The sequence below is a fragment of the Liolophura sinensis genome, chromosome 12, assembly GCF_032854445.1.
Source record: "Liolophura sinensis isolate JHLJ2023 chromosome 12, CUHK_Ljap_v2, whole genome shotgun sequence".
Taxonomy (NCBI): Eukaryota; Metazoa; Mollusca; class Polyplacophora; order Chitonida; family Chitonidae; genus Liolophura; species Liolophura sinensis.
This window is the reverse complement of record NC_088306.1, coordinates 20,770,564-20,789,626: the sequence shown is the minus strand read 5'-3', so window position 1 is coordinate 20,789,626 and position 19,063 is coordinate 20,770,564. Positions and strand designations below refer to the sequence as shown.

The 19,063-nt window shown below is 41.7% G+C and overlaps 1 protein-coding gene across 2 annotated transcripts in view; it reads right to left on the bottom strand.

Moving 5' to 3' along the window:
• LOC135479890 (uncharacterized) overlaps positions 1–19,063 on the bottom strand; it is a 192,754-nt gene that overhangs the window by 20,214 nt on the left and 153,477 nt on the right. The window contains exon 1 of one of the 2 annotated variants that reach the window (XM_064759797.1): positions 16,859–17,003. The exons of the other annotated variant lie outside the window; for it this stretch is intronic. The gene's annotated coding sequence lies outside the window, so the exon portion shown is untranslated. Of the gene's footprint in view, positions 1–16,858; positions 17,004–19,063 lie in introns of those variants that run through there. 2 annotated transcript variants of the gene reach the window in all.

Sequence of the window (19,063 nt, the reverse complement as noted above, 5' to 3'; positions counted from 1 at the left end):
TCTTTTCCCCAAATACCTATAGTCTTTTTTTGGAGCATCATGAAATCACGCCATTTATAACGAGAAAAAAGTCTTGACCCTAGTCGTACCAATGTTGTCTACGCGGCCCTAGTTTTAGGTTACAGGATCTGATCAAGAAAACGTCTGAGAGGGCACCTTTTGTCATGTAAAGTACTTTGGGCTCACGCTGTGTAGCCTGTTGTTCGCTTCGGGTTTTGCCATGACGATTTCTTCGTAAACTGGTGACGCAGTACTCATGTATTATGAGAAAAAAATGGTCAGCCCAGCTTGGTTCCGTGTAAAATAAACATATATAAATTAACACGACTCTTCAACAACCTGCGGATGGTCGTGGGTCTTCCTCGGGCTCTGTCCGGTTTCCTCTCATAATAATGCTGGCCCCTGTCGCATAAGTGAAATATTCTGGAGTGCAGCGTAAACAAACATCTGTCAAAAAAAAAATCAGTCAAACGTAACAGCTCCGAAGGCACTATGCTTTTCGCTACCTAGCCATTAATGCAGTTAGATCAGACAGATCTATGCGATATGCCTTTCGTTGCGCTGACTTTCAAAAAATTTTACAGATTACGTTACACATATTTATGACAATACTGAAAAGCTTCAAAGAATCCATACATGTAGAATATATCATAAGTAGTCCTAAGTTTGAAATTTAAAAAACAAAAATGTCATCTTGGGGAAAAAAATTGTGCATACCAACAAACAGCTACCGCCCTGATTCTGTATAAATTTAGCACAGTTTGGGATAAATAAGCTTCGATGAAATTTTAAGTAAATAACGTACCTATTACTGTTGATAGGAAAACGAAAGAACCGACAGAGAATACAAACTGGTTACAAATAAACAAATTTTTGCTGATCTTGCTTATGTTATCTTTGTGCATTGTGAATATCAGTTTCAACCAGGTGCTTTGGAAAAACGTTCGTAGCAAGTCAAAAATCTTCGGAAAAGGTGAAAGTGTGTGGGAAATGAATCTTAAGCGCTCTGGTGGGTATAAATATTGTCTTGTCTCTAAGAACACAAAATCGAACGATGTACCCTAGAACGTGTTGATAATCTGAGATCGTTATCGTGGTGCTTAGCCGACTTTGAGGCCGCACACCCGACCTGTCCGCCCACCGGAGAGGGTTCCAGGGGTCGACGGGTTTTACGTCACCTGTTGGTGTGGTAAAGCTGACAACCGCGGCGAGCTGCCGCCATCTTTGAAACAGTGGAAAGGTCACACAGCGGTCCAGCGAGCTGGACACATGTGCATCTGGCTAACTGGAATTTCCATTCGACAAACAACTAATTACAGGTAACCGCAAGGGGTCCGTGCAACAAGAAAGCTCAACAGCGCAAGCCGAAAATATGCGGCTAAGGTAAACATCCGCGAACCCAAGTAGGCTAAACGAAACCAAGGTAGTGGGCCCAGGATGATGTTTCAAAAGTAGAACAGTAGCCTAATACTAGTAGCTTAGTCAATCTGCTTACAAGTTGCGCGTCCCCTGTCGACAAACAACCATTTAAAGAGCACAACAGCCGACATATGTATGTATCTACAGTAAATTACTTCATGCAGCTGGCAAAGGGTCAAACGTAACCGGTGAAATACGGCCTCTTGTCAATTTACCTCCGTCAGGGTTTTATTCTAACTGTTCATGTTAATGCTTAAACAGTAGCAAATTACACGCCCTCTACCAACATGGCAGAATTTGCCAAGGTAGAATAATATGCTGTGATGTTAAATGCAATTTATTAAACGTCAGTCGCCTAGAATTACTCAAACCTCTGTGTTGTCATCACATTTAACATACAATAACATTAAAACAATGCAAACAAACGCTAGTCTTCTTGTTTAAAGGAAGTATGCAAAGACTGGTGCCAAGCAAGTTTACAAAAGTGAACCAATCTAATGTGCTCTTTCTTGGCGTTATTGCTATATATCTGTAGTTTTATCTTGTTGAAATGATTCTCCGCGATAAGTACTCCGGTTTCTTCTACCCATGTACCAGATCACTGCCATCCGTCAGAGTTAAAAAAGAGGACAAGAAAGGGTACTGGCCTGTTTTCTTATACGCTACACCGTAACGTAAGTGTTTTTAGATCTATACTTTTTAATATCAACTTGCCATATTGTTTTCTTCAACAATCCGCACAAAGTCGGGGCGTGGTCATAGCCCTTTTATCTTGTTACCTACGGCTGAAGTATCAATGTTGTTACGTAACACTTCATCTCCTGCACCACCGCTATGAACCAGTCCTCTAACGAGAAAACCGGCAGTTGTCTTCCTTAGATCGACCATTGATTGCCGCCAGATGGCGATCTTTTATGATTGTTGGAGTTCATAAAACACTGTCTACGTCGCCCATGGACCCGGTATAATGAGGCCGCCGTCATCTGTAGGCAATATGGCTGACTGGGGATTCTGTAAATCATCACCCAGGAGAGGGGATGAAACGGCGTTCCTCAAGGGACAAGGAACGCTTCCTTTTCTATTAAACTTAGTGACGCCAGATCCATCATAGATGTATCTTGATAGCTCAAGATAGTTGTGGTTCATATCGCATACAGATGTCTCTCTCCTTGTAACACAGAAATCTGGAACTATTTTTCATGCGAATAGAACGACACGAAGCGGAAGATCTTTCGAAGAAAGGGTTCATTGGTGAAGGGAAGTGAAACAAAGAGCATTAAGTGAATGACCATGGCAACTTTTATTTCCTCTTTTTTTTATTTATCTGGACTACTGATGCAAAACGTTACGGACAACGTACCTGTTAGATGATGGGCACTTTATGGTACCTAAGCGCCTATTGTTCATATAAACAGTATTAACCTTTGAAAGAATCGGGTTTTGGCGTCTGTGTGTGAGGGGTTTTCGGGGTTTTTTTGGATAAGTTTACCCATATCTTTCTCACATTAACTCCCACACAATTTGACATTTTAAGTTTTAGAAAAAAAAACGCACTGTGTTATACGTCTTGTTTCTGTGATACTTGTGTTCCTAGTTCACATAGTAAAACATAGTCAATGAATTTTAGTGCTCTGCAGTATTCGGATCGCACTTTCTTTGACTCTTCAAAGTTGTTTTACACTTTAGGAATGTACAACTTATAACAGAGAGCTGATACCTATGGGGTGTAAATCGATAACCACCAGCGAAGCATAAAGACATGATTCTGACCTGGTTCAGAAAAAAGCTTACCAGTCCAATTAGTAAAGTAACCGTGTGAATGAATATACTTTGTGACTTGATTCATCCTGGAGCTCTAGGTAGTCGATGATTGGCTACCACTCCCCACCCACACAAACCTCCATCAAGCTAAAAGTTCGCACAGAAGATCTTACAATTCCATGCCATAAATTACCAACTTCAAGACAGTTTCACGCTACGTGTGTGTACATTTTTTGGCACCTGAGACACCAATCTATCAAATGTAGCTCAACGAAAACTATGAAGTCTGCTCTGTAGAGTTGTTGTTGTTGTTGTTTTTTCAACCAACAACAACAGTGAAGGATAATGACTGTAGTAATTAGAAATAACTGACGTACCGGTATTTTTCAACTGCAATAGGCCGATGAGTTTGAAACACAGATTTACCGGCCAGAAATTATCTCCTCGGGGAATTCTGTGTAATCTTAGAAGATTTCGTTGGCAGAAATAACTCAAAGGTCAAAAGAAACAAGGATACAATTTCCAACTTTTTTTTCAGTCAAGTTGGCCTTCGTCTTCTAGCCATCCTCTCATATTTTTTGTGATTTTTTTTAAACTTACCAAAAAATATCTTGCTAATTAGGGCAGGTAGCTAACACAGCCTTTCCTTATTTTTTTTAACAGGATATACAAAAAGCCCACAAGAACATTGTTTATCTCTGTTTCTGTAACGTGTAAACTTGCAAGTACAGCTTCATGCTAAGCCGGGTAGCTGCCATAGATGTTCGGTACACATGTCTTCTTAAGTATTTTAGACCGGGTACACATTTTTGCTGGCATGATATACGATATACAAGTTCACAGGGAACATTGTAGGCCTATTTTTCTGCATTCGTAAGTTGTAAACAAAGATACTGGATATATTCTTAAATCTTTTATCAGTGAGTACCGGTAAACATTGAATGGCGTAATCCACCAAAACTTCACAGAGAAAAGTGCGGCACTTCAGCAGATTGTTCTAAAGGTGTTTTATGAATATGTATGCTTACATACAGAATACCTGTATTTACGTCAGCTGTTGATTTACAAAATCCTTCAGGCGAATATTTCAGTCAAATGTATAAACACGTGACTAATTTGCATATATGATGTTAACTACAGTACTGTAGTATATAAGGTCTCCTACTAATACAATGGTCCAACAGTTTATCAACTGGAGAGCTACAATAATGTGTCCAATATGCGCAGTTTATGAAATCATCACAAAAAATTACCAGTTTCTTAGAAACTCTACAGGGTAAACTCAGTGTGAAAGACCGAAAACAAAACACGCGGCTTCGGGCCAGGTCCTACCCTCACGGCTTCCATGAAGTAAATTTAGACTAATTAAATTATTTACATTTTGATACACATTTTATCTACTGTCATTTTATCCGTAAAGTCAATATTGGCTTCATATCATATTTATTAGATCGCTTTTTGGTAGATACTGTTGGGTTAGGTGGTCTGGTTTTAAGAAGTAGGAAACACAGTCACGGCCTGCGTCTCTAAGCCATCCTCTCTTATTTCATCCAACATTTTCCAGACATTCCCTCTCCGTGTTTTATTTACCATAAATAATTCACTGTGCCTAGTCCGTAATTTTAATACCGCAGAGCTTTATTGCTCGTTAAGACGTCGATGGTTCCCAACGCTTAATTGCTTTGCGACCTGTGGCTGTATGGACCGACGGCAAACATTCCCCCACCCCCGGGTATTACCGTAAACACCGTGGGGCTGTGTGTATATATCTTCTCTCAACCGCGTTTTCATCTGTCTTCAGCTTTTCAGTATCTATCGCACATCCCCACCCCAGACTCTCAGACACCTTGTTTCTTACGCCTCGATAGCCTGTAGCACTGTGCCTTGCAATGCTTCTAACGAGAGTTATATACACAAAAAAATGGCTCAAACCGAACCTGGCTTCCAGCCCAGGTGGATTCAAACACAACCAGGTGATATGTAATTTCTAGAGTGTTTCGGGCGCGGTCGGGTTGTTGATTTACGAAAACGGGGACCACACACACGGGGTCTGTACCCTCAAAGCCTTAGAAGTCCTCGCCGTATAACGCAGAGCTTCCGGAGCTAACTGATATGATGTAACGCTGTACTATATAAACACAAACAAATTACCGCGCATAAACTTTTTAAGGCGACAAAAAAAACTATTCGAGATGAAATCGACCACAGGTGTGAAAATACACATACATTTTCTTAATAGATATTGTACCGAGAATTGTAGCGTCTGATATATCTGAAGGTCTTCATTTTGGAATTATTGCTTGCTTCATTGATTGATGATGTCCTCACTGGACCTGTATGATTAGCGACAGTTTCACATACTTAAGAATTAATGTTCGCGTCAGGATAGTCTAACGGCAGTTTTACAACAAATCTGTGTGGAAGAGTTTATATTTTAGGTCGATTGTACCCGGTCTAAAATACTTAAGAAGACATGATTTCAATAAGAGGACGACGATGCGTCGACGAGTGGCTGTTGGTGCAGATCAGTGTGCGTTGACAAAAATGTCTTTTTCACCAGTGCCGTTTGGTTACCTCTCTGTCACACGTTTATTTATTTATTTCTTTGATTGGTTTTACGCCGTACTCGTTAATATTTCACTTATACGACGGCGGCCAGCATTGGGAGGAAACCGGGCAGACCCCGGAGGAATTCCACGACCATCCGCAGGTTGCTGCAGACCTTCCCACTTACGGTAACTCTTGTCTTACGGCTTGCTATCTATCTACTATTTAGAACGTCAATATTTTCTTTTAAAATCCTGAAGGAAATGTCCTTAATATCATGAAAAAGATAAAATGTGCTGAAGTTATAGAATCGAACCCGTGTGCATGGAAAGTATCATATACACAGTATGTGTGAAGTGAAGAGTTTACAATATCATTCCACATATATCGCACTGATTCACTGTGGAACATGCAGAGCGGCCTAAAAAGGTATAGAAAAAAACAAGACACACGATAATTCTAGGATATGGGTTGTTGTGTAAACGGCTCGCATCCAGACAGTATAAATAATTACATATTAAGCTATCCGTACATCAGCAATGTTAATATCATTAGTACACCATTAGAGATAATTTTCACCGACGAGAAAGCGAAATAGCATGTATATATGAGCACTCAGTGCAGCTTGTGTACGCGCTGCACTGATGCAGGCTTATTATCTGGCATTCACATGGCGTGTGTGCGTACTGAGTACCACGTTGTTTGAGAATACGCTACACTAATGTGGGCGTCCTATCCGGCATTCACATAACGTGTGTGAGTACTGAGTACCACGTTGTTTGAGAAGATGCTACAGTAATGTGGGCGTCTTATCCGGCATTCACATAACGTGTGTGAGTACTGAGTACCACGTTGTTTGAGAAGATGCTACAGTAATGTGGGCGTCTTATCCGGCATTCACATAACGTGTGTGAGTACTGAGTACCACGTTGTTTGAGAAGACGCTACACTAATGTGGGCGTCTTATCCGGCATTCACATAGTGTGTGTGAGCACTGAGTACCACGTTGTTTGAGAAGACGCTACGCTAATGTGGGCGTCTTATCCGGCATTCACATAACGTGTGTGAGTACTGAGTACCACGTTGTTTGAGAAGATGCTACAGTAATGTGGGCGTCTTATCCGGTATTCACATAACGTGTGTGAGTACTGAGTACCACGTTGTTTGAGAAGACGCTACACTAATGTGGGCGTCTTATCCGGCATTCACATAGTGTGTGTGAGCATTGAGTACCACGTTGTTTGAGAAGACGCTACACTAATGTGGGCGTCTTATCCGGCATTCACATAACGTGTGTGAGTACTGAGTACCACGTTGTTTGAGAAGACCCTACACTAATGTAGGCGTCTTATCCGGCATTCACATAACGTGTGTGAGTACTGAGTACCACGTTGTTTGAGAAGACGCTACACTAATGTGGGCGTCTTATCCGGCATTCACATAACGTGTGTGAGTACTGAGTACCACGTTGTTTGAGAAGACGCTACACTAATGTGGGCGTCTTATCCGGCATTCACATAGTGTGTGTGAGCACTGAGTACCACGTTGTTTGAGAAGACGCTACACTAATGTAGGCGTCTTATCCGGCGTTCACATAACGTGTGTGAGTACTGAGTACCACGTTGTTTGAGAAGACGCTACACTAATGTGGGCGTCTTATCCGGCAATCACATAGTGTGTGTGAGTACTGAGTACCACGTTGTTTGAGAAGACGCTACAGTAATGTGGGCGTCTTATCCGGCGTTCACATAACGTGTGTGAGTACTGAGTACCACGTTGTTTGAGAAGACGCTTTACTAATGTAGGCGTCTTATCCGGCATTCACATAACGTGTGTGAGTACTGAGTACCACGTTGTTTGAGAAGACGCTACACTAATGTGGGCGTCTTATCCGGCGTTCACATAACGTGTGTGAGTACTGAGTACCACGTTGTTTGAGAAGACGCTACACTAAGGTGGGCGTCTTATCCGGCATTCACATAGTGTGTGTGAGCACTGAATACCACGTTGTTTGAGAAGACGCTACACTAATGTGGGCGTCTTATCCGGCGTTCACATAACGTGTGTGAGTACTGAGTACCACGTTGTTTGAGAAGACGCTACACTAATGTAGGCGTCTTATCCGGCGTTCACATAACGTGTGTGAGCACTGAGTACCACGTTGTTTGAGAAGACGCTACACTAATGTGGGCGTCTTATCCGGCATTCACATAGTGTGAGCACTGAGTACCACGTTGTTTGAGAAGACGCTACACTAATGTGGGCGTCCTATCCGGCATTCACATAACGTGTGTGAGTACTGAGTACCACGTTGTTTGAGAAGACGCTACACTAATGTAGGCGTCTTATCCGGCGTTCACATAACGTGTGTGAGTACTGAGTACCACGTTGTTTGAGAAGACGCTACACTAATGTGGGCGTCTTATCCGGCATTCACATAGTGTGTGTGAGCACTGAGTACCACGTTGTTTGAGAAGACGCTACACTAATGTGGGCGTCTTATCCGGCATTCACATAGTGTGTGTGAGTACTGAGTACCACGTTGTTTGAGAAGACGCTACACTAATGTGGGCGTCCTATCCGGCATTCACATAGTGTGTGTGAGCACTGAGTACCACGTTGTTTGAGAAGACGCTACGCTAATGTGGGCGTCTTATCCGGCATTCACATAACGTGTGTGAGTACTGAGTACCACGTTGTTTGAGAAGACGCTACACTAATGTGGGCGTCTTATCCGGCATTCACATAGTGTGTGTGAGCACTGAGTACCACGTTGTTTGAGAAGACGCTACAGTAATGTGGGCGTCTTATCCGGCAATCACATAGTGTGTGTGAGTACTGAGTACCACGTTGTTTGAGAAGACGCTACAGTAATGTGGGCGTCTTATCCGGCATTCACATACTGTGTGTGAGCACTGACTACCACGTTGTTTGAGAAGACGCCACAGTAATGTGGGCGTCTTATCCGGCATTCACATAGTGTGTGTGAGCACTGAGTACCACGTTGTTTGAGAAGACGCTACACTAATGTGGGCGTCCTATCCGGCATTCACATAGTGTGTGTGAGCACTGAGTACCACGTTGTTTGAGAAGACGCTACACTAATGTGGGCGTCTTATCCGGCATTCACATAACGTGTGTGAGTACTGAGTACCACGTTGTTTGAGAAGACGCTACAGTAATGTGGGCGTCTTATCCGGCATTCACATAGTGTGTGTGAGTACTGAGTACCACGTTGTTTGAGAAGACGCTACGCTAATGTGGGCGTCTTATCCGGCATTCACATAGTGTGTGTGAGCACTGAGTACCACGTTGTTTGAGAAGACGCTACACTAATGTGGGCGTCCTATCCGGCATTCACATAGTGTGTGTGAGTACTGAGTACCATGTTGTTTGAGAAGACGCTACGCTAATGTGGGCGTCTTATCCGGCGTTCACATAAGGTGTGTGAGTACTGAGTACCACGTTGTTTGAGAAGACGCTACAGTAATGTGGGCGTCTTATCCGGCATTCACATAGTGTGTGTGAGCACTGAGTACCACGTTGTTTGAGAAGACGCTACGCTAATGTGGGCGTCTTATCCGGCATTCACATAACGTGTGTGAGTACTGAGTACCACGTTGTTTGAGAAGATGCTACAGTAATGTGGGCGTCTTATCCGGCATTCACATAACGTGTGTGAGTACTGAGTACCACGTTGTTTGAGAAGACGCTACACTAATGTGGGCGTCTTATCCGGCATTCACATAGTGTGTGTGAGTACTGACTACCACGTTGTTTGAGAAGATGCTACAGTAATGTGGGCGTCTTATCCGGCATTCACATAGGGTATATAGTACTGAGTACCACGTTGTTTGAGAAGACGCTACGCTAATGTGGGCGTCTTATCCGGCGTTCACATAACGTGTGTGAGTACTGAGTACCACGTTGTTTGAGAAGACGCTACACTAATGTGGGCGTCTTATCCGGCGTTCACATAAGGTGTGTGAGTACTGAGTACCACGTTGTTTGAGAAGACGCTACACTAATGTGGGCGTCTTATCCGGCGTTCACATAACGTGTGTGAGTACTGAGTACCACGTTGTTTGAGAAGACGCTACAGTAATGTGGGCGTCTTATCCGGCATTCACATAGGGTATATAGTACTGAGTACCACGTTGTTTGAGAAGACGCTACAGTAATGTGGGCGTCTTATCCGGCGTTCACATAACGTGTGTGAGTACTGAGTACCACGTTGTTTGAGAAGACGCTACACTAATGTAGGCGTCTTATCCGGCGTTCACATAAGGTGTGTGAGTACTGAGTACCACGTTGTTTGAGAATACGCTACACTAATGTGGGCGTCCTATCCGGCATTCACATAACGTGTGTGAGTACTGAGTACCACGTTGTTTGAGAAGATGCTACAGTAATGTGGGCGTCTTATCCGGCATTCACATAACGTGTGTGAGTACTGAGTACCACGTTGTTTGAGAAGACGCTACACTAATGTGGGCGTCTTATCCGGCATTCACATAGTGTGTGTGAGTACTGAGTACCACGTTGTTTGAGAAGACGCTACAGTAATGTGGGCGTCTTATCCGGCAATCACATAGTGTGTGTGAGTACTGAGTACCACGTTGTTTGAGAAGATGCTACAGTAATGTGGGCGTCTTATCCGGCATTCACATAGTGTGTGTGAGCACTGAGTACCACGTTGTTTGAGAAGATGCTACAGTAATGTGGGCGTCTTATCCGGCATTCATATAGGGTATATAGTACTGAGTATCACGTTGTTTGAGAAGACGCTACGCTAATATGGGCGTCTTATCCGGCATTCACATAACGTGTGTGAGTGCTGAGTACCACGTTGTTTGAGAAGACACTACACTAATGTGGGCGTCTTATCCGGCATTCACATAACGTGTGTGAGTACTGAGTACCACGTTGTTTGAGAAGACGCTACACTAATGTGGGCGTCTTATCCGGCATTCACATAACGTGTGTGAGTACTGAGTACCACGTTGTTTGAGAAGATGCTACAGTAATGTGGGCGTCTTATCCGGCATTCACATAGGGTATATAGTACTGAGTATCACGTTGTTTGAGAAGACGCTACGCTAATGTGGGCGTCTTATCCGGCATTCACATAACGTGTGTGAGTACTGAGTACCACGTTGTTTGAGAAGACACTACACTAATGTGGCGACTTATCCAGCATTCACATAGCGTGTATAGAACTGAGTAACACGTTGCTTGAGAAGACGCGCCACAAATGTGGGCGTCTTATCCGGCATTCACATAGCTTGTGTCAGTACTGAGTACCACGTTGTTTGAGAAGACGCTACATTGTTGTGGGCGTCTTATCCGGCATTTACATAGCGTGTATAGTACTGAGTAACACGTTGTTTGAGAAGACGCGCCACAAATGTGGGCGTCTTATCCGGCATTTACATAGCGTGTATAGTACTGAGTAACACGTTTCTTGAGAAGACGCTACACTATTATGAGCGTCTTATCCGGCATTTATATAAGTATGTGAGTGCTGAGTAACGGGTGAACTACTGACGAACTCACTCACGTCTAACATTGGTGGAAGGCAAGAGGTCATGCAGAGGTCGTGCAGCAGAGAACTTCATGTAAGACAAAACAAACACACACCGTCGACTGCTTATATTGCCACCAAGGAAATTCTGCGTAATTCTTAATCTAAGATTGAAATGAACAAGTTTCCAACGTCCTTTCACAGATGCCACGATTCATGTAAGCCATGTAGGGACCGATTTGTCAGTTACACATCATAGGCCTACGTGTTTCGATATTTTACACAACTGTCCACCATTCCTTCAACGTGCTAATTGGCAGGTGAAATATCTTGCTTGCCATGCGGAAGCGGTTTCTACCGACAACCCAACACCCCCCGCCTCCAGCCATCAAAGATAACCTATACGGCCACATGCAGGTTAATTTTACCCTCAAAAATCTGCCCAGGTGTCAAGGGTAAAGGAGACTTAAGGCTCATGGGGCTGGGTGTCAGGATAATAGCCAATCTGGCATTGTATATCACTGAGGTAGGCCGGGCGGGATGGGTCGGAAAGAGAGATATATTGGAGGAGTGGGGTGGCTATGTATATATAAACCCTGTGCGTAACGACCACGGTGGGGTCGGGCGGAAAACCGCAAATAATTAAGCCCACCTGTGCATAAATAACGCTGGAGCTGTGGCTGTCAGCGACCTTTTAAACGGTCGAGGTGGACGGTGAAAACAAATACACAGATTTTCCATTCCTGATTCATCCGCTGCAAACACTGCACGAGAACAAAGGCTCTTTCCATCCTGGTACCTGATGCCGGAGAATCTGAACCGCTCCAGAATCATCAGGGGTTTTGTTTTTTTTTGCTTTTTTTTTTTTTGCTTTTTTTTTTCTTTTTTATTTATACACGCGGAATATCTCATGTCCAATAGCTAGGTTTTGAAAGGGAAATCTTGAAAACATTATACCGTCTATGTATAGGTGGAAATAGACGTGCGGATCCTCTTGGCGCATGTACCTATATACGATGTAGAAATTTATATTCACTTTAGCGCGATGCATACCTGCAGGCCTAAAACATACCCTGCGTCTTTCCAACATCATTGAAAACTGTTGACTTCTTCCCTTTGCATGATTCCGTCCTATTTTCGTACTTTATATACTTTCCTTTGACAGTTTGTGTTAAACGTCGTTTTGGGAATTGGCCTTGTGATTATTCACCTAGAACGTCCATCTTGTTTGACGCATGTCTGTTTCGACACCTAGATTCAGCATCATTTAACCTACTACTGTTGTTAAGATTATTCCCACACTGATACCGCGCGAACCGATACAGTTCTGCATTGTCTGCTTCAGTCCGTCATTAAATGGCTAAGTTTTCCTGAGTGTTTTGTCTCAAACTAGGCCACATGTTGATCTGAAACTTGTTACATGGCTTCACCATGGCAGATTACAGATCACGTTCGAGTTTGACTATTTTCGATATAAAAATATGTTGTTTATATATTGTGACTGCTTGAGCCACAGATTGTTAGGTTTGTCAGTTGATTAATGATCACTTCATTTGTTGAACACACTCATCGACTGAAAATTTAAATGAGATAAGCTGTGTAAATTAATGTAATTCTATTTGTGTATTTATTTACAATGTATCGATTTCCACTTACATCAACACTAGTCTGTCAGCAACCTGCGGATGGTCGTGGGTATCCCTCGGGCTCTCTCCGGTTTCCTCCCTCTTCCCATCATAATGCTGGCCGCCGTCGTATAAGTGAAATATTCCTGAGTACGACGTGAAACACGTGCCAAATAAATAAATAAATAAATAAACGCCTCTAGTCTTCATGTGCAATTGTTCATGGGCAACTAAACCTTAAGAAATGACTGTTTTCCACAGAATATACAATCCAATATTTCCGACACCGCTTGCTTCATGCATGAATCATTACACGACTGAATGATCAAATGTTCCATTGATTGATTCATTTATTGAGTATCTGCTGATCGATATATTGGTTTAGAGATTCAGTTCAGCTGATTGATTGACGTATTGATTGATGGTTTAGCTATAATATATATTTGACAAATAAATGTAAATCCGGTCCAAAAGTTGGTATAGTATAAATAGCAGACAGTAAAGATCTGGCAGAGCTGTGAAAATGGGAACATTAGACACGAGTTAAGCATACGGGTCTGGTATTGTATAAATTGTGGAGAGCGCAAGGCAACCCCGGGAGCACGGACGGCCCGGATAAACCGACGATTAGTCATTCGCCGATATGTCTACGGTTACAGTGTTTTGTTAAAAGAACAAAAAAATAAAGCAAGATTTGGTTCAGTTATAAATAGATGGATGGATGGGAGGGAAGATGCAAGCAGTTAGCAATTAGGATATGTACATTGGGCTTCACTTCTAGACAACTGCGTGCATTGCAGCACGCAGCAAAGGTTATAAGGCTTCCGAAAATCAAAAAGAAGTAGGAACCACGACGTTTAGTCTTAAGGTATAGTCCTAAAAGACTTCCGAACGCCAGGTGGAAGCCAAACGCCATATATGGACTAGCGTTTGGAGTAGTATTTTTGTTTCGTCATATAAACCCTTTTGCTGTTTGTGACTGATAAACTTTTGGTTTTTTATTAATTTGATTCGTGTTTTACGCCGTACTCGTGGGAGGAAACCGGGCTAAATTTTTGGTGGATTGTTGATTTTCAGAAGAAAAAAAGTTACATGACACAAAACAGCTGTTATTTAAACCGTTATTCTGTATACAAAAGGTATAAGGGCTCTATTCACATTAACAAAAATGACGAGAGAAAACTGGGAATGTGGAAAGTTGGCCGTGATCTGTTCATAAATAGATCATACGTTTCGACGTTACTGTTGAAACGATCGCATCGATTTAAATTTAACATGACTCTACTACTGAGCTGGTAGTTGACATAACTGTGACTGCATGAAGCATTAGATTAAATTGAACAAAACGGTAAACACACGTTAGAAACTATATCAAAATGAACCAAAAATAGGAAGAATTATAACGTGTATTAAAGTTACAATAAATATGGAATATGACATGTTGGACTAAGCACCCCCGAGGCCTGGTCGCTTGGCATTGTTTTAATGGGATTGTATGTTAAATTTGATGACAACACAGCATTTTGGGCAATTCTAGCCCAATGACGTCGAATAAATTTCAATTAACATCACTCCATTTTTTTTACCTAATTCTGCACTGTTAAGCCAAGGTGATAGGGGGCGTGTAAATGGCTACTATTTATGCATTTACATGAACAGAATAAAACCCTGACTGAGATAAACTGACGAGCCTGTATTTCATTGGTTACATGTAACCATTTGCCAGCTATTCCCACTGTCGTCACTGCTCTGATTTTAATCTCTATGCTCTATAATTATAAATTATAACTCATTAACCTGAATTATCATGTATGCAGTTATATGATCTATATGCTGCTGAAAATTGCAAACAGTTTAACACTTCCTAAACGAATTTGTCAGGAGGAAGTTGTACTCTTTACGGCAGATATTTTTTGATGTTTTTTATAATATAATATGACACTACCATCATTGACATGACTCTCATTATACGTAACTAGTATTAATACATTTAAATGGGACTTCTGTTTATGATTGCTTCCTTTTTTCCAGGGTGGGGATTCTTATATTGGTCTTTATTATAGTTGATAGGTCTAGTCTGTAGGCCTATAGGCCCCCACAACGATATATATACATCTACATCAAAATCCAATCCCTCTCCTCGGTGCAAGGAGTTAGATCACGTTGACATAATACACACAGGTCTGCTCTGGTTTGCGCATACGGAGTGTGTAAGTGAAGACTTTGTCTGAGTCCATATATTAAGACTCATGGCAAACAGCTTTAGGACTATATAACTTGATCGGTATACAGTATATACTTAGCTGTAGATAAGGACCCTGTCTACAGACTGTACCAGATATCAGCGGCGGGCAAGCAGAAGAAAGGAACAGTTGAATTTCACGTGTCCCTGTTTTTTTTTTGTCTTTTTTTTTCTTCGTCCCTTTTTTTCAGTGGGGGGGGGAGTGGTTGCCTGGCACAAAAGATGGAATCATTTAATGATGGGGCATGTAGTGTATACGTTATGTGGGTGCCAGTATACAACAGCATACATTTGTACAGATGCACTTCAGTCAACTTAGCCTGGAGCTCGTTCGTGAGTAAGTGTCTTGGTATGCACTTTCCCATGCACAACAGCTTGCGCATGCGTCACTTTCATATTGTGGTGCCTTTAAGAATAGCCATGCATGCAGGTATAAACAGGTAGTTATGGTATCGCATCGTATGACATCGTATCGTATCGCATCGTATCGTATGACATTGTATCGCATCGTATCGTATGGTATCGCATCGTATCGTATGGTATCGCATCGTATTCATCGCTGTATAGTCATGTTGACCAATCATTGACACGTAAGTAGCAATATCAGAAGTCTCAAATGTGTATGCAGGCCTGTATTAGGAACTGTTTTTGAAACAGAAAAACAAAACCATTTTTATTATGGGTTATATATATTTCAGCTCAGAAGCTTGAATCACGACACAGTCAATTTACATACTTATAACAGTCGTTGTGGGAGTAATGAAAATTGCCGAAAGATGATTGGTCTATAATACGACTAATTGGCTAAACTTGAACATCCATGGACGTCAGCAGTAGGCTTTATAAAGTTTTAAATTATTTCATAAAATATGGAGGATCTTGTCAACAACAAATGACAGATAAAGCTTTATTTGCAAGAAAAATGAGTAATGCGAAATGTGGTATACGGTAGCTCTCTTTTCCTTGACTGGGATAATATGGTTTACAATGTTTACTCTATTGGGCTAGACTGGTAATAAATGAAATTTACATGGAATGTATACCATTCAGGTCACATTTGCATAATAGTTAATGACATGTAACCGCAGCGAGATTCAGATGCTGTTTTTGTGGGATCTCACAATGCATCTTATCGTGGTGAAATATAAGGTTGTACAAATATGCACGAGTACGGCGTAAATCACCATTCAAATAAATAAATTAATAAGCTAAACAACCACATATGTACTGAGTCAATCGCCAGTCCCGAGAGCCAGTCCTCGGAACTCGTAGAATAGAAACAGAATGTAATTCTTAGTGGAAAAATCATAAGAGCCATTTCCCAGTCAACTGTACTCTGCACTATAAATATCAACTGTCCCTATAGTTGCCAGGGCCATCAAAACAATGAAACGTAATACTATGTAAATTTGGTGCTGTACAATATTGCAAGTTAATAAACTATAGACTGCGGCAAGGACTCTATCAGGTATAATGTGAACGTATTACGCCACTGGACGACAATGGTGTCCAATCCTCAACACCACCACCAATGGCAGTTATGCTCACATAACTACAATACAGTCAGCATTCTGGATTGATATATTTCCTAACACGAAGATTTTTAATAACAGCAGAAAAACTGAAACTGCGACATAACACAATGGTAAAAATATTCGCCAACATTTTTTTTAGAGCTGCAGAGTTCATGCATTCGTTGGAGGCTGCGGTTATAACTATATTCAATACGGGCTTACTTACCTCTGCGTTTTCAGTGCCTGGGTATCAGTCGGACCTCGATGGGTTGTAATAAACAGCTTCTCTCACGGACTCTCGTGGGGAACAGCAGTTATCAAGGGGGCCGAGGGGAAGCTTAAATACTTATAGACAAGCAAAGGAGGGTACAAGTGATGGCGCTGAAGCCTGAAATAACCATAGTGGTGCCCATGGGGCGGTGGGGTGGAGGAATTAAGGAAAAGGGTCAAAGGTAAAGTGATCGGAAAGGGGGCAAGTGAAGTCTGACATATTTATATCTTACCTATGACTAATTATATGGACATAACTGTTAAGATAAATGGGTTAATGATCTGTTCAAAGTTAACTACGGAAAGTAAAAGTTATTTTTGACACACCGAAGACAGGTGGGTGGGGGGGATGTAACTTGATGGGTTGCTGTGACCGGGGCAAAGCTTTTGCCAAATACAGGTCGATATTTTTAGGTCCATAAGTATATATATTGGAGAAGTACCCCGACAGTGGGTTAAGTTAATATAGGGGTCATGAAATGTTAAACTGATTGATTGGTTTACACTAGTTTGACGAGTGATACTGACGAACGCCATGTAAGTAAGACACTGGCAAAACCAAAGGGTTTGTCGTGACTTAAAACAAGCGACGATGCTGGCATGGATGTTTGCACACTCTAACGTTCACTGGAGACAATTTGTTTTCCTTGACCGCTAACATAGTACATATATGAGTACGTCATGCATCACAAGGGAAAGTTCGGGAAAATATTTATTTATTTATTTATTTGATTAGTGTTTTACGCCGTATTCAAGTTAGAATGTTTCACTTATATGACGGCTGCCAACATTATGGTGGGAGGAGTCCGGAGCCCGGAGGAAACCCACGACCATCCGCATGTTGCTGGAGAGCCTTCCCACTTACGACCAGAGAGAAAGGCCGAATAAACTATACTTGAACTTTCAGCGACTGCATTGGTGGAAGGCCCCTGGGTCATTACGGCGCGCCAGCACTCTAACCTCCGCGACCACAGAGACCCCCAGTTTTTCAATACGTTGCCAAAATACTGCATGGTTTACTTCGGGCACTTTACGTGGTTTCCTCCACTCATAAAACTGACCGCCATCGTATAAGTCAAGAGTTATTGCGCGTGAAGCATGACCGTATATAGGCCTACAGTATATAGGCCTACAGTCGAATATTTCCCCGCTGATTCTGAACTTAAATGACATAATTTCTGTATCAAAAGATTTTGTATGAATATGACTGATTATATGTGCAGAAATTATCAAATTTAGTAATTTTGATCTTTTCATTCACTAAATGGTATATTAAAGACCTGTTACTGAACATTCTGATATTAAACAATTAAACAACCCATAATGATAAATATCAAAGGCTGTCACGGATACATATCCACGTTCGTTGGATTTTTAGGAAACTATACTTGTAGATGGCTCTCCAGATGGTACATCTTATCCGGACTTTTTATCTGGGTTCCTTCATAGACCTAAATAGTTTCCTGTATAACTCCGACTCTACAACAAGAGGGATCGCTTCAGTTTAGATATTATGTATTACCATTCCCTGACACCGGCATGTCAGTCAAGGTTATTCCATGAAACGCCTTCAGTCTAAGTTTCTTAAGTTTTACAATGAGTTTAATTTTCTTCTCAGTAAATATAGGCAGAGTGCTGAGAATATCTTGTAAAGTGTTGTGTCTAATTCCGCTTAACCTGGAACTAAAGACCGTATATAATTAGATCGCGATGTTAATACATGTTACAGTTGCATTCCAAGCACAACTGAGATACATGCTTTGATTATTGATAACTGTTAAAGTCGATTTGGATAGGCCTACTGCTTTCATCCATTCGCCTGCAGAACATCCCTTGCATCTTTCCAACATCACTGAGACCTGTTGACTGCATTTCTTTGTGTGAATTGGCTTAAATTCCGTACCTTGTAGGCCTATGTACTTCTTTGTTGGTTTGTGTGGAATGTTGTTTTGGGAGAGGGCCTTGCGATTATTTACCTGGAACGTCAATTTTGGTTGAACGGCTTACGGCATACGAATGTCTGTTTTGCCGCGAGATTCGTAACTTTACGGGTGACCTGAAATAAATTCGGAGGATAAAATAGTTAAACTTCCCGGCTTTATATTAACAAAGCATATTCAGATGACTGACTGATGAGATGATTAGAGATAGTTCATGCATT